The following is a 16,195-nucleotide window of genomic DNA, read 5'->3' as shown; positions in this document are numbered from 1 at the left end:
ATGTGAGGTGTGAGGTGGTTTGATCGAGTAAGTAATGTAAGGGTAAGAGAGATGTGTGGAAATAAAAAGAGCGTGGTTGAGAGAGCAGAAGAGGGTGTTTTGAAATGGTTTGGGCACAATGGAGAGATTGAGTGAGGAAAGATTGACCAAGAGGATATATGTGTCGGAGGTGGAGGGAACAAGGAGAAGTGGGAGACCAAATTGGAGGTGGAAAGATGGAGTGAGAAAGATTTTGTGTGATCGGGGCCTGAACATGCAGGAGGGTGAAAGGAGGGCAAGGAATAGAGTGAATTGGATCGATGTGGTATACCGGGGTTGACGTGCTGTCAGTGGATTGAATCAGGTCATGTGAAGCGTCTGGGGTAAACCATGGAAAGTTGTGTGGGGCCTGGATGTGGAAAGGGAGCTGTGGTTTCGGGCATTATTGCGTGGCAGCTAGAGACTGAGTGTGAACGAATGGGGCCTTTGTTGTCTTTTCCTAGTGCTACCTCGCACACATGAGGGGGGAGGGGGAAGGTATTCCATGTGTGGCGAGGTGGCGATGGGAGTGAATGGGGGCAGACAGTGTGAATTGTGTGCATGGGTATATATGTATGTGTCTGTGCATGTATATATATGTGTACACTGAGATGTATGGGTATGTATATTTGCGTGTGTGGACGTGTGTGGGTATACATTGTGTATGGGGGTGGGTTGGGCCATTTCTTTCGTCTGTTTCCTTGCACTACCTCGCAAACGCGGGAGACAGCGACAAAGCAAAATAATAAAAAAAAAAGAATCTGGGATTGAAATACTGTTTGGGGGTCATTAAGGCCTATAATTAAATAATTACATTTTAAAAATATTTTGTAATTATTCATGTATTAACTGAATGTCTGTTAACTAAAGGAAGGATTATGTGACTATTTTAAGTCATTTTGTTATAATACAATTTTGAAACATAATTTTTTGGATTAAAAAACACCTGCAATTTGTGTATTCTGATTCAAATAGATTTGCCTGAAAACCTCAGTATGAGGACTATTTTTTATCCTTGAATAAGAATCTGGAATTGAAATATTCTATGCGGGTCATTAAGGTCTGCAATAGAATGAGAACCGTTTCAAAACATTTTTTGATTACTTGTTTCAAATTTATTGGGTATCTGTTAGCTAAGGGAAGCATTATGGGATATTTTCCATGATTATTTCAATCTATCTTCTTTTCTTTCTTTCATACTATTCGTCATTTCCCGCAATAGCGAGGTAGCATTAAGAACAGAGGACTGGGCCTTTGAGGGAATATCCTCACCTGGCCCCCTTCTCTGTTCCTTCTTTAGGAAAATTAAAAAAAAAACACGAGAGAGGAGGATTTCCAGCTTCCCGCTCCCTTCCCTTTTAGTTGCCTTCTACAACACGCAGGGAATACGTGGGAAGTATTCTTTCTCCCCTACCCCTATCTATATATCTGATGCCTGTTCCCTTCAGGAACTCTCTCAAGGAGGTGGCCATGGCAAAAAGAGTCTGCATAACTGGTGAACTCCAGTACCCCTTTTTAGCCTTTATTGTCTCATCCTTAACAGGCCACTTGCAGAGGGCAACTCTAGCACTGTTTTTACAATCTCTTACCTTATATTCCAACTGAATAGTTCTACCTAATGCGTTCAACTAATTTTTTTTTTTTTTTTTTTTGCTTTGTCGCTGTCTCCCGCGTTTGCGAGGTAGCGCAAGGAAACAGACGAAAGAAATGGCCCAACCCACCCCCATACACATGTATATACATACGTCCACACACGCAAATATACATACCTACACAGCTTTCCATGGTTTACCCCAGACGCTTCACATGCCTTGATTCAATCCACTGACAGCATGTCAACCCCGGTATACCACATCGTTCCAATTCACTCTATTCCTTGCCCTCCTTTCACCCTCCTGCATGTTCAGGCCCCAATCACACAAAATCTTTTTCACTCCATCTTTCCACCTCCAATTTGGTCTCCCTCTTCTCCTCGTTCCCTCCACCTCCGACACATATATTCTCAAGGTCAATCTTTCCTCACTCATTCTCTCCATGTGCCCGAACCATTTCAAAACACCCTCTTCTGCTCTCTCAACCACACTCTTTTTATTTCCACACATCTCTCTTACCCTTACGTTACTTACTCGATCAAACCACCTCACACCACACATTGTCCTCAAACATCTCATTTCCAGCACATCCATCCTCCTGCGCACAACTCTATCCATAGCCCACGCCTCGCAACCATACAACATTGTTGGAACCACTATTCCTTCAAACATACCCATTTTTGCTTTCCGAGATAATGTTCTCGACTTCCACACATTCTTCAAGGCTCCCAGAATTTTCGCCCCCTCCCCCACCCTATGATCCACTTCCACTTCCATGGTTCCATCCGCTGCCAGATCCACTCCCAGATATCTAAAACACTTCACTTCCTCCAGTTTTTCTCCATTCAAACTCACCTCCCAATTGACTTGACCCTCAACCCTACTGTACCTAATAACCTTGCTCTTATTCACATTTACTCTTAACTTTCTTCTTTCACACACTTTACCAAACTCAGTCACCAGCTTCTGCAGTTTCTCACATGAATCAGCCACCAGCGCTGTATCATCAGCGAACAACAACTGACTCACTTCCCAAGCTCTCTCATCCCCAACAGACTTCATACTTGCCCCTCTTTCCAAAACTCTTGCATTCACCTCCCTAACAACTCCATCCATAAACAAATTAAACAATACTTCCCACGCATTCCTCGCGTGTCGTAGAAAGCGACTAGAGGGGACGGGAGCGGGGGGCCAGAAATCCTCCCCTCCTTGTATTTTTTTAACTTTCTAAAATGGGAAACAGAAGAAGGAATCACGCGGGGAGTGCTCATCCTCTTCGAAGGCTCAGATTGGGGTGCCTAAATGTGTGTGGATGTAACCAAGATGTGAAAAAAGGAGAGATAGGTAGTATGTTTGAGGAAAGGAACCTGGATGTTTTGGCTCTCAGTGAAACGAAGCTCAAGGGTAAAGGGGAAGAGTGGTTTGGGAATGTCTTGGGAGTAAAGTCAGGGGTTAGTGAGAAGACCAGAGCAAGGGAAGGAGTAGCAATACTCCTGAAACAGGAGTTGTGGGAGTATGTGATAGAATGTAAGAAAGTAAATTCTCGATTAATATGGGTAAAACTGAAAGTTGATGGAGAGAGATGGGTGATTATTGGTGCATATGCACCTGGGCATGAGAAGAAAGATCATGAGAGGCAAGTGTTTTGGGAGCAGCTGAATGAGTGTGTTAGTGGTTTTGATGCACGAGACCGGGTTATAGTGATGGGTGATTTGAATGCAAAGGTGAGTAATGTGGCAGTTGAGGGAATAATTGGTATACATGGGGTGTTCAGTGTTGTAAATGGAAATGGTGAAGAGCTTGTAGATTTATGTGCTGAAAAAGGACTGATGATTGGGAATACCTGGTTTAGAAAGCGAGATATACATAAGTATACTTATGTAAGTAGGAGAGATGGCCAGAGAGCGTTATTGGATTACGTGTTAATTGACAGGCGCACGAAAGTGAGACTTTTGGATGTTAATGTGCTGAGAGGTGCAACTGGAGGGATGTCTGATCATTATCTTGTGGAGGCTAACGTGAAGATTTGTATGGGTTTTCAGAAAAGAAGAGTGAATGTTGGGGTGAAGAGGGTGGTGAGAGTAAGTGAGCTTGGGAAGGAGACTTGTGTGAGGAAGTACCAGGAGAGACTGAGTACAGAATGGAAAAAGGTGAGAACAATGGAAGTAAGGGGAGTGGGGGAGGAATGGGATGTATTTAGGGAATCAGTGATGGATTGCGCAAAAGATGCTTGTGGCATGAGAAGAGTGGGAGGTGGGTTGATTAGAAAGGGTAGTGAGTGGTGGGATGAAGAAGTAAGAGTATTAGTGAAGGAGAAGAGAGAGGCATTTGGACGATTTTTGCTGGGGAAAAAATGAAATTGAGTGGGAGATGTATAAAAGAAAGAGACAGGAGGTCAAGAGAAAGGTGCAAGAGGTGAAAAAAAAGGGCAAATGAGAGTTGGGGTGAGAGAGTATCATTAAATTTTAGGGAGAATAAAAAGATGTTCTGGAAGGAGGTAAATAAAGTGCGTAAGACAAGGGAGCAAATGGGAACTTCAGTGAAGGGCGCAAATGGGGAGGTGATAACAAGTAGTGGTGATGTGAGAAGGAGATGGAGTGAGTATTTTGAAGGTTTGTTGAATGTGTTTCATGATAGAGTGGCAGATATAGGGTGTTTTGGTCGAGGTGGTGTGCAAAGTGAGAGGGTTAGGGAAAATGATTTGGTAAACAGAGAAGAGGTAGTAAAAGCTTTGCGGAAGATGAAAGCCGGCAAGGCAGCAGGTTTTGATGGTATTGCAGTGGAATTTATTAAAAAAGGGGGTGACTGTATTGTTGACTGGTTGGTAAGGTTATTTAATGTATGTATGACTCATGGTGAGGTGCCTGAGGATTGGCAGAATGCGTGCATAGTGCCATTGTACAAAGGCAAAGGGGATAAGAGTGAGTGCTCAAATTACAGAGGTATAAGTTTGTTGAGTATTCCTGGTAAATTATATGGGAGGATATTGATTGAGAGGGTGAAGGCATGTACAGAGCATCAGATTGGGGAAGAGCAGTGTGGTTTCAGAAGTGGTAGAGGATGTGTGGATCAGGTGTTTGCTTTGAAGAATGTATGTGAGAAATACTTAGAAAAGCAAATGGATTTGTATGTAGCATTTATGGATCTGGAGAAGGCATATGATAGAGTTGATAGAGATGCTCTGTGGAAGGTATTAAGAATATATGGTGTGGGAGGCAAGTTGTTAGAAGCAGTGAAAAGTTTTTATCGAGGATGTAAGGCATGTGTACGTGTAGGAAGAGAGGAAAGTGATTGGTTCTCAGTGAATGTAGGTTTGCGGCAGGGGTGTGTGATGTCTCCATGGTTTAATTTGTTCAACTAATGTTCCAACATATTACTTTTACCTAATGCTCCCACCTAATGTTCCTACCAACTACTTCTACCTAATACTCCTGTATAATATTACTACTTACTACTTCTATCTACAACTTCAACCATTTGGAAGAGTTTTTGGTATTTTTCCGAAGGTACTTGATTTGCTTGAAATCCATAGTGGAAGGACTAATTTTCATCCTGAATACAAATCTGGAGTTTAAAATAATGCTTGGGCATCATTAAGCCTTGTAATCAAATGATTACCTTTTAAAGCCATTTCATGATTATTTGCACCATATTTATTGGGTATCTGTCAGCTAGGGAAAGCAATATGGGATATGTTCCATGATTATTTCATGTACAGAAACATTTCATTATGATACGTTGTCAATGGTAACATAGAGGGGAGAAAAACTAACAGAATGGCACAGGGAAAGTGGGTAAGGTTATGAGGTTACATTGAAAATATAAAAAATCAATCAAAGAGCTTTAGACTCAGCCCTGTTAAGCAGCTATATAAAGCTATAATGTCTCGAGATGCAAGAACTGTATTTCATGCCTGGATCAATCACTCGAGACTTCCAGTCTCTTACAGGCAGAATTACCTATCTGTGTAATCTGGGGTTCCTAAGACAGATCAGATGTTACTGCATCACCAAGTAGAATGATCACAATTACAGACATCTTCCGAACAGATGGAAAAGTCATGCAAGTTTTATAAATATGGAAAAAAAATGGGTTTTTAAAATGTTGCACCTAACTCAGTTACATCTGGCTCATTGGGAAATCCTGCCATAAAACTAGCAAGAGAAGATGGAGCTGAATTAACAGAAAATAAGTGGTGTAATGCACTGCTGTTTTGTCAGTGCATGAATGAATTGGGTCAATCATTAAAAAGGGCAAACTGATGATAGGAAGGTAGGACATAGGGCAGTAATCTGAAAGACACCCGTTACTAATAAGAAAAGAAACACTGAACTATCGACAATTATGGTAACGGACCTAACTGAGAAAATAGGGTATAAAAGAACAAAATGAAGGACCCTGACCTATCCACGTGAAACAAGGACATGAGATGATTTACAGAGGTCAAGAATTCTGGCTGTGCAACTGAGTAATTCAAGAGGAGCATGTGGTATGACTAGATGGAATGAAGAAAGTAATAATGGGGTGCATGAGAGATTTGGTAAGACAGGGAATGAATGTGGAGTCATAAAGAGATGGTTTGGGCACACAGAAAGAATGCAAGGTGGAAGGTTGACAAAAAAAAAAGTGTATGATAGTAAGATGAAAGGGTTTGGTGTGAGAGGAAGACCACCTATGACATAGACTGACAGAGCACTGGAGGGAGAGAAATGGAAAAAGAATCCATGGGAGGCATAAGGACAGGGATAATTAAGAGACTTTTGCCATGGCCATCCCCTTGGTGGTTCTCAGAGGGGTGGGCATCATAGATACAGATAAAAGTGAGGCTGGGAGGACAAAGAGAGGAGCTTGGAGTTTACATCCTATTACCAAACCTTGTCAAAAATTTCAAGATATCAAGGGTTACCTGTTAATATTCCCCAAGCTCTCTTTGACAGGATGACCAGAGGTTCATAACATGAAAGGATATCACTGCTGGTGGACCCTACCTCATGAACACCAGAAATGATCACAAAGAAAACTGCATGATTTGTAAAGTTTACATAAGTGGGAACTGAGAGAATCAAAGACTTTGGAAATAGTAAATAACAAAGCAAAAGGATGTTGTATAGAAAGGTCACCCATCTTTGAAATAAGCTGTACTAATGCATGTTTCTAAAGGGGATAAGCTTTTTGTGTCAGGCAAAGTGAAAATGATGATGAAGCACCGGCACAAGTTCAGAAACATACTCTTTCAAGAAAAGATAATCCATCACGTCCAAATGCCTTGCTTGCATCCAGAACAGACAGCATTTCCTGAACATTCCAGGTGGAGTCAATGGAGAACAGAGAAAGATGTAAAAAAAAGGCTTCATCAGCTGGGGAGACAGCAATAATGCCACAGGACTGAAAAAGCTAAGTAAAGGTAGAAGGAAAGTTGATACAGATACCTTTGAACAAAGATCAGAGAGACCTGTCTGTGGAAGAAATGGAGAGGATATCTCACTTTGTATGGATAAAGGAACCCTTCACCATACAAATAATATACATTCAGAGATTCTGGATGGAAGTGAAGGTTACTTGCCCAGCTGGCTTTAGAACAGAAATGGACAGGAAAAATATAGTCTTGGAGGTAGAGGGAATGTGCCTAGATTCCTCCAAAAATAACTTCTATATATTCAGCAGAGATCGACACCTTGCCAGGGGAAAGGCAATAATATCTCAGTAAAAAATGACAACAGCATATAAGTTGAGTTAATACTATTACACGGCTACAAATGGCATTAGAGAAATTGCCTCTACCAGTCAAATGACACATCTTTCCCAAACAAACAAACAGAAACCCTTTACGATGAAAAGAAAAAGCTTCATTTGTTAAACAATCCGACTACATTAAGTGAACAACAAATAAAAGAAAGGCATTAACAGACCTACCCACCCAAATCACCAAATGGTGCTGTGCAATAGGATTACCCAGCTTGCCAGTAGCTAACAAATACATAACACTATGTTATGCTGACATTAAAACTTCCAGCTGCTGATGGCAACGCTTAATAACTTATCAATGATTTAATATCAATTTCCAATCTTTTGATAACCTATGTCGATATGCTAAGCAGTGAATGTGTTATAGCATTAGAAGAATGTAAACATAAATAGTACAATTAATTCATATACACCTTTGTAACCCTTTAAATAAACTAACTATAAATAGATATACATGAAAAGATAATGTTAAACCACTCAAATAGAATAGATCCACAAAAAACAATTTTGAAAAGGGATACAGATCTATATTACCATTTGAAAATAGGTTATTAGGTACAGTAGGGTTGAGGGCCAAGTCAATTGGGAGGTAAGTTTGAATGGAGAAAAACTGGAGGAAGTGAAGTGTTTTAGATATCTGGGAGTGGATTTGGCAGCAGATGGAACCATGGAAGCGGAAGTGAATCATAGGGTGGGGGAGGGGGCGAAAATTCTGGGAGCATTGAAGAATGTGTGGAAGTTGAGAACATTATCTCGGAAAGCAAAAATGGGTATGTTTGAAGGAATAGTGGTTCCAACGATGTTGTATGGTTGCGAGGCGTGGGCTATGGATAGAGTTGTGCGCAGGAGTGTGGATGTGCTAGAAATGAGATGTTTGAGGACAATATGTGGTGTGAGGTGGTTTGATCGAGTAAGTAATAATAGGGTAAGAGAGATGTGTGGTAATAAAAAGAGTGTGGTTGAGCGAGCAGAGGAGGGTGTTTTGAAATGGTTCAGTCACATGGAGAGAATGAGTGAGGAAAGATTGACCAAGAGGATATATGTGTCAGAGGTGGAGGGAACGAGGTGAAGTGGGAGACCAAATTGGAGGTGAAAAGATGGAGTGAAAAAGATTTTGAGTGATCGGGGCCTGAACATGCAGGAGGGTGAAAGGCGTGCAAGGAATAGAGTGAATTGGAACGATGTGGTATACCGGGGCCGACGTGCTGTCAATGGATTGAACCAGGGCATGTGAAGCGTCTGGGGTAAACCATGGAAAGTTCTGTGGGGCCTGGATGTGGAAAGGGAGCTGTGGTTTCGGTGCATTATTACATGACAGCTAGAGACCAGCTAGAGACTGAGTGTGAACGAATGGGGCCTTTGTTGTCTTTTCCTAGCACTACCTCGCACACATGAGGGGGGAAGGGGTTGTTATTACATGTGTGGCGGGGTAGCGATGGGAATGAATAAAGGTAGACAGTATGAATTATGTACACGTGTATATATGTGTATGTCTGTGTGTGTGTATATACATGTATACGTTGAGATGCATAGGTATGTATATTTGCGTGTGTGGACGTGTATGTATATACATGTGTATGTGGGTGGGTTGGGCCATTTCTTTCTTCTGTTTCCTTGAGCTACCTCGCTAATGCGGGAGACAGTGACAAAGCAAAATATATAAATAAATAAATAAAAATAGAATACAGATCTGTACAGCCATTTTGAAACAGAATAAAGATCTGTATAAACATTTTGAAATAGAACAGATATCCAAAAAACAAATCTTGAAATAGGATACAGATGTATCAAACCAGATGCACAAAACCTAAGTAGGTCAATGGGCATAAACCAATTTTCTTTGCAGTAATCATCACATAATCACTTTAAATATATCCTATAATGTTAACTAATACATATTTTTCGTGCGCTTCATTAAGAGTCCAGTGCATTGACGATATTTACTGGCTCCTATCATATTACCTTTTTCACTTGCAAGAAATAATACCCCAATGTGACACAAGACTGATATACATATGTGGACATGAAGAAAAAACTAAATAATCTTACTTGCATTTATCAACAGAAAGTTATAAAAGCTACAGAAGATCATATTAGAATCTATGGCAACAGATACCAAATCTGATGTGACCATACCTCTCAGTTACAGGAGCTCCCAATGTCCTGCTGGGTGTCTGGGCATTCCACAAGGTTCCCTTCTGCCATGGGGTCATAAATTCATCTGTCCAAGGCTGGCCCTGTGACAGAAATGTATTGTCATGTGTCATATTCATAACCCAATGACTCTAATGCCTTCATCTTGAACTATATACATACCATTTTCTTATGTCATATTCATAACCCAATGACTATAATAACTTCATCTTGAACTATATTCATACCATTTTTTATGTCATATTCATAACCCAATGACTCTAATGCCTTCATCTTGGACTGTATACATAGCATTTTCTTATGTCCATAACCCAATGACTATTTACATACAATATCACTTTTAAGGAACACTTAGGGTGATACAAGACTGCAAGGTAAAAAAAAAAAAGCCATCTTACAATGTTTTGATGGTACATTACCTCCTGTGTGATGATAGCATGGACGTCTCAAGCCAGACTTGCCTGATGTCAGAGCACCGGTCGGTTGGGAGAAAACGTATTGCGGATGTCATGGCATAAAACGTAATGCCGATGTCCAACTGGAAGCCCCACGAGACTGAAGGAGAGAGAGAAAGAGAGAGATTGAGAAATTTGAGTGTACAGGGAGTGTGGATGGGGTGTGACAGGGAAGCGACATCTCGGGAGGGATTGAGGCAACTCCTAATGGGGTCAAGATAGGATGAAACGATCCATGGGAATGATGTGTGCATAAGGTTCACTACTCTAAATTATATGTCTATAAGATATGATAACTCGCACCGGTATTTAGAAAGGGCTAAAAGACTAACGGGTCAAATAAAAAAAAGAAGGAAGTAACGATGAGGGTTGAAAGCTATATCACGGCCAGTTTGTTTTGGTCACGTGAGTAGACCGGTAGTTAACGGTCGAAATAATTGAAGGCTGGGCAGCGTACGGGAAGGGAGGGAGGTCAACCAGCACTGCATGCATCATTGTGAAGAACTAAGAGCAAGAAGAAATTAAAACACATTTGGACATTCCTTTGATGACTTAGAGAAACTAGCAAAAGAGGTTTTTCGACGCATGGAGATTATAACACAAACTTCCGTTGGTCTGAGAACAAAGTTCGGGACGTGTTTTATTTTTTGTTAAAGTCTTTGCCAAGACGAGAGGTGACTGACCACAGCAAAATGAGGAACGAAGGAAAGAGACAAAGAGATAGAGAGGGAGGTAGATGAATTAGATAACAAAGAAGGGAACTGGAAGTTAGAGGTTACTGAAAGGATGGGTATTAAGGCTAATAAAATCATAGGCCGATCATGTAACAAGACCACGTATACTGGTAGCTTTTACATTCTTCGACCTTCCTGGCCCCCCGACAATGAATAGCCCTAAAGCCGAAATAACCGACGGACGAAACCAATAAATTCTACACTTTTAATTCTACTCTCCCTCAGAACTGGGAGGGACCCGCCAGGAGTGTAACAACACAAAAGAAGGTCCAAACTTTAAGATTTAAAGACATCGTACGCGCTGAAGAACACAAGCCTGGGGACACGGTGGCTCCATGAATGCTGGCTGACCCCTCACAAGCAAATTCTGCTGATGCACAGAGTGTGACGCAGTGGGAAAGAGACCACACAACCCCATCACCTCCTCCACTCCTCCACTTCCACACAACCCCATCACCTCCTCCACTCCTCCACTTCCACACAACCCCATCACCTCCTCCACTCCTCCACTTCCACACAACCCCATCACCTCCTCCACTCCTCCACTTCCACACAACCCCATCACCTCCTCCACTCCTCCACTTCCACACAACCCCATCACCTCCTCCACTCCTCCACTTCCACACAACCCCATCACCTCCTCCACTCCTCCACTTCCACACAACCCCATCACCTCCTCCACTCCTCCACTTCCACACAACCCCATCACCTCCTCCACTCCTCCACTTCCACACAACCCCATCACCTCCTCCACTCCTCCACTTCCACACAACCCCATCACCTCCTCCACTCCTCCACTTCCACACAACCCCATCACCTCCTCCACTCCTCCACTTCCACACAACCCCATCACCTCCTCCACTCCTCCACTTCCACACAACCCCATCACCTCCTCCACTCCTCCACTTCCACACAACCCCATCACCTCCTCCACTCCTCCACTTCCACACAACCCCATCACCTCCTCCACTCCTCCACTTCCACACAACCCCATCACCTCCTCCACTCCTCCACTTCCACACAACCCCATCACCTCCTCCACTCCTCCACTTCCACACAACCCCATCACCTCCTCCACTCCTCCACTTCCACACAACCCCATCACCTCCTCCACTCCTCCACTTCCACACAACCCCATCACCTCCTCCACTCCTCCACTTCCACACAACCCCATCACCTCCTCCACTCCTCCACTTCCACACAACCCCATCACCTCCTCCACTCCTCCACTTCCACACAACCCCATCACCTCCTCCACTCCTCCACTTCCACACAACCCCATCACCTCCTCCACTCCTCCACTTCCACACAACCCCATCACCTCCTCCACTCCTCCACTTCCACACAACCCCATCACCTCCTCCACTCCTCCACTTCCACACAACCCCATCACCTCCTCCACTCCTCCACTTCCACACAACCCCATCACCTCCTCCACTCCTCCACTTCCACACAACCCCATCACCTCCTCCACTCCTCCACTTCCACACAACCCCATCACCTCCTCCACTCCTCCACTTCCACACAACCCCATCACCTCCTCCACTCCTCCACTTCCACACAACCCCATCACCTCCTCCACTCCTCCACTTCCACACAACCCCATCACCTCCTCCACTCCTCCACTTCCACACAACCCCATCACCTCCTCCACTCCTCCACTTCCACACAACCCCATCACCTCCTCCACTCCTCCACTTCCACACAACCCCATCACCTCCTCCACTCCTCCACTTCCACACAACCCCATCACCTCCTCCACTCCTCCACTTCCACACAACCCCATCACCTCCTCCACTCCTCCACTTCCACACAACCCCATCACCTCCTCCACTCCTCCACTTCCACACAACCCCATCACCTCCTCCACTCCTCCACTTCCACACAACCCCATCACCTCCTCCACTCCTCCACTTCCACACAACCCCATCACCTCCTCCACTCCTCCACTTCCACACAACCCCATCACCTCCTCCACTCCTCCCCTTCCACACCCCCATCACCTCCATTCCTCCCCTTCCCCTTCTACACCCCACCATCACCACCTCCTCCTCCCCTTCCTTCCTTCCTTCCCCGCCAAAAAACACCCCCCGAGAAAGGTGCTGCTGGGGGGAAGGGGGGAAGGCTTTTATGAAGGCCTGGCTAACCCCCAGAGAGAGAGAGAGAGGAGAGAGAGAGAGAGAAGAGAGAGAGAGAGAGGAGAGAGAGAGAGAGAAGAGAGAAGAGAGAGAGAGAGAAGAGAGAGAGAGAGAGAGAGAAGAGAGAGAGAGAGAAGAGAGAGAGAGAGAAGAGAGAGAGAGAGAAGAGAGAGAGAGAGAGGAGAGAGAGAGAGAGGAGAGAGAGAGAGAGAAGAGAGAGAGAGAGAGGAGAGAGAGAGAGAGAAGAGAGAGAAGAGAGAAGAGAGAGAGAGAGAGGAGAGAGAGAGAAGAGAGAAGAGAGAGAGAGAGAAGAGAGAAGAGAGAGAGAGAGAAGAGAGAGAGAGAGAAGAGAGAGAGAGAGAGAGAGAGAGAAGAGAGAGAGAGAGAAGAGAGAGAGAGAGAGAGAGAGAAAGGGAAAGTAGAACAGAAGAAAAAAAGAGGGGGAGGAGGAGTGAAAGAACTTGGGAATAGATAGAAGACCAAGTTATCCAAAGCCTGGAGACTGAGAAGGCCTACCTATCCATATCCGGGGATGAAAGAGGATTCCCTATCCATACCTGGGGACATGATAGACCCCCTATCCATACCTGGGGACATGGAAGACCCCCTATCCATACCTGGGGACATGGAAGACCCCCTATCCATACCTGGGGATATGGAAGACCCCTTATCCATACCTGGGGACATGGAAGACCCCCTATCCATACCTGGGGATATGGAAGACCCCCTATCCATACCTGGGGGCATGGAAGACCCCCTATCCATACCTGGGGATATGGAAGACCCCCTATCCATACCTGGGGACATGGAAGACCCCCTATCCATACCTGGGGATATGGAAGACCCCCTATCCATACCTGGGGACATGGAAGACCCCCTATCCATACCTGGGGATATGGAAGACCCCCCTATCCATACCTGGGGGCATGGAAGACCCCCTATCCATACCTGGGGACATGGAAGACCCCCTATCCATACCTGGGGATATGAAAAATCCCATTTCCATACCTGGGGATAGAGAAGACCTAACAAGCCATACCCAGGGATAGAGAAATGACCTGCCAGGGGGATAGACAGAAAAACTACCAATCCATCCATACACAGTGATTAAAAAAGTGCCTAATTACCTATTCACTGGGGATAGAGAGGTCCCCCTATGTAATCTTGGTATGAACGAGAGAAGCGTAGCCACAAAAAAATCACAACCCACCATTGGTCTTACGTGAACATACAACCTCACGAGTGTAATATGTATATACATTTCTTCGTTCATCTGTCCTTGGCACATGTATATACATTTCTTCGTTCATCTGTCTTTGGCACATGTATATACATTTCTTCGTTCATCTGTCTTTGGCACATGTATATACATTTCTTCGTTCATCTGTCTTTGGCACATGTATATACATTTCTTCGTTCATCTGTCTTTGGCACATGTATATACATTTCTTCGTTCATCTGTCTTTGGCACATGTATATACATTTCTTCGTTCATCTGTTCTTGGCACATGTATATACATTTGTTTGTTCATCTGTCCTTGGCACATGTATATACATTTCTTCGTTCATCTGTCTTTGGCACATGTATATACATTTCTTCGTTCATCTGTCTTTGGCACATGTATATACATTTCTTCGTTCATCTGTCCTTGGCACATGTATATACATTTCTTCGTTCATCTGTCTTTGGCACATGTATATACATTTCTTCGTTCATCTGTCTTTGGCACATGTATATACATTTCTTCGTTCATCTGTCTTTGGCACATGTATATACATTTCTTCGTTCATCTGTCTTTGGCACATGTATATACATTTCTTCGTTCATCTGTCTTTGGCACATGTATATACATTTCTTCGTTCATCTGTCCTTGGCACATGTATATACATTTCTTCGTTCATCTGTCTTTGGCACATGTATATACATTTCTTCGTTCATCTGTCCTTGGCACATGTATATACATTTCTTCGTTCATCTGACTTTGGCACATGTATATACATTTCTTCGTTCATCTGTCTTTGGCACATGTATATACATTTCTTCGTTCATCTGTCTTTGGCACATGTATATACATTTCTTCGTTCATCTGTCCTTGGCGCAGATGCGCATCTGGGGTGCTTGCCTTAAGAAAGAAGAGAGCAAATAAAGAAAAAAAACTAATTTCCACGCTTCCTAACCTAAGTTTTCACAAGCGGTTGGAAAAGAAGAAAAAAGAAGAGGGGGAGAAAAAATAATATATCTCTCTGGGGTTGACTGCGCGCTGCCCACCGAAGCAGGCCAGGACAAAAGAGAGGAAGGGGAAAAAAAAGGAAGGACAAAAAGAGAGGAAAAGGAATGGAAAAAAATAATTCCTTAGTGCTTTTTCGTCAGCGCAACAGAATAATTTCCCCGCCACTTCTCCCTTGGCTCTGTGTATATGTGTGTGTGTGTGTAGTTTACCTAGTACGTTAATGGGCGCCTGCCTGCCTCCCTCCCTCCCTGCCCATAGGCCTAGTTTAAGAACACGGGGCCCTAAGCCTCCTTTCTGTGTCCCTCTTTGATGACAATTGGCCACAAATATGTTTCCGCGCCACCGACTCCCGCGCCATTTTGGGGGGGGTAAACAGTAATGTACCCATCTTGTTTGCCCTGCAATTGGGGGGGGGGGGGTAAACACCTGGTTGTTTGCAAAGTTTTTTTCATTTTTTTCTTTCCCCCTGTGACACAGTTCATGCGTCTCTCTCTCTCTCTCTCTCTCTCTCTCTCTCTCTCTCTCTCTCTCTCTCTCTCTCTCTCTCTCTCTCTCTCACACACACACACACACACACACACATGATCCTTCCGCCCCCCTCCAACCCCATCCCCCCCACACACACCCCATCACCCCACTTCCAAAGGGGGAAAAAAAAATTAACTTCCAGGAAAATCTGGGCCCCGCCCTTCACAACAAGTCCTTCATTATGTCTGGGGTGCGAACACACAAAAAAAATAACCCACACACACACACACACACACACTCCTCTAAAGCGGATTATTCTGGATTATGGAAATTACTTGTTCGACCTTAGTGCAGCGTCTAGCTACAGAGAGTTCCCGCCAAAATTCCAAACTCGTGTGTGTGTGCGTGTATGTGTGTGTGTGTGTGTGTGTGTGTGTGTGTGTGTGTGTGTGTGTGTGTGTGTGTGTGTGTGCGTGTATGTGTGTGTGTGTGTGTGTGTGTGTGTGTGTGTGTGTGTGTGTGTGTGTGTGTGTGTGTGTGTGTGTGCGTGTATGTGTGTGTGTGTGTGTGTGTGTGTGTGTGTGTGTGTGTCTAACCCATCCCTAGAAGGGATCGGATCGTACATACAAGCGGTGTTGACCACACCCTGGGTGAATGCAT

At 43.9% G+C, this 16,195-nt stretch overlaps 1 long non-coding RNA gene across 1 annotated transcript in view; it reads right to left on the bottom strand.

Annotated features, from left to right (window-relative positions):
• Positions 1 to 10,368, bottom strand: part of LOC139757592 (uncharacterized) — a 34,349-nt gene extending 23,981 nt beyond the window's left edge. The window contains exons 1-2 of the long non-coding RNA XR_011714672.1: positions 9,929 to 10,368; positions 9,492 to 9,592 (exon numbers count right to left, since the gene is read on the bottom strand). This is a non-coding gene — a long non-coding RNA (uncharacterized lncRNA). The remainder of the gene's footprint in view (positions 1 to 9,491; positions 9,593 to 9,928) is intronic.
• Positions 10,369 to 16,195: the final 5,827 nt, after the last annotated feature.

This window comes from Panulirus ornatus, chromosome 27, assembly GCF_036320965.1.
Source record: "Panulirus ornatus isolate Po-2019 chromosome 27, ASM3632096v1, whole genome shotgun sequence".
Classification (NCBI taxonomy): Eukaryota; Metazoa; Arthropoda; class Malacostraca; order Decapoda; family Palinuridae; genus Panulirus; species Panulirus ornatus.
Note: the sequence above shows the minus strand (reverse complement) of the source record. Positions and strands in the feature narration are given on the sequence as shown.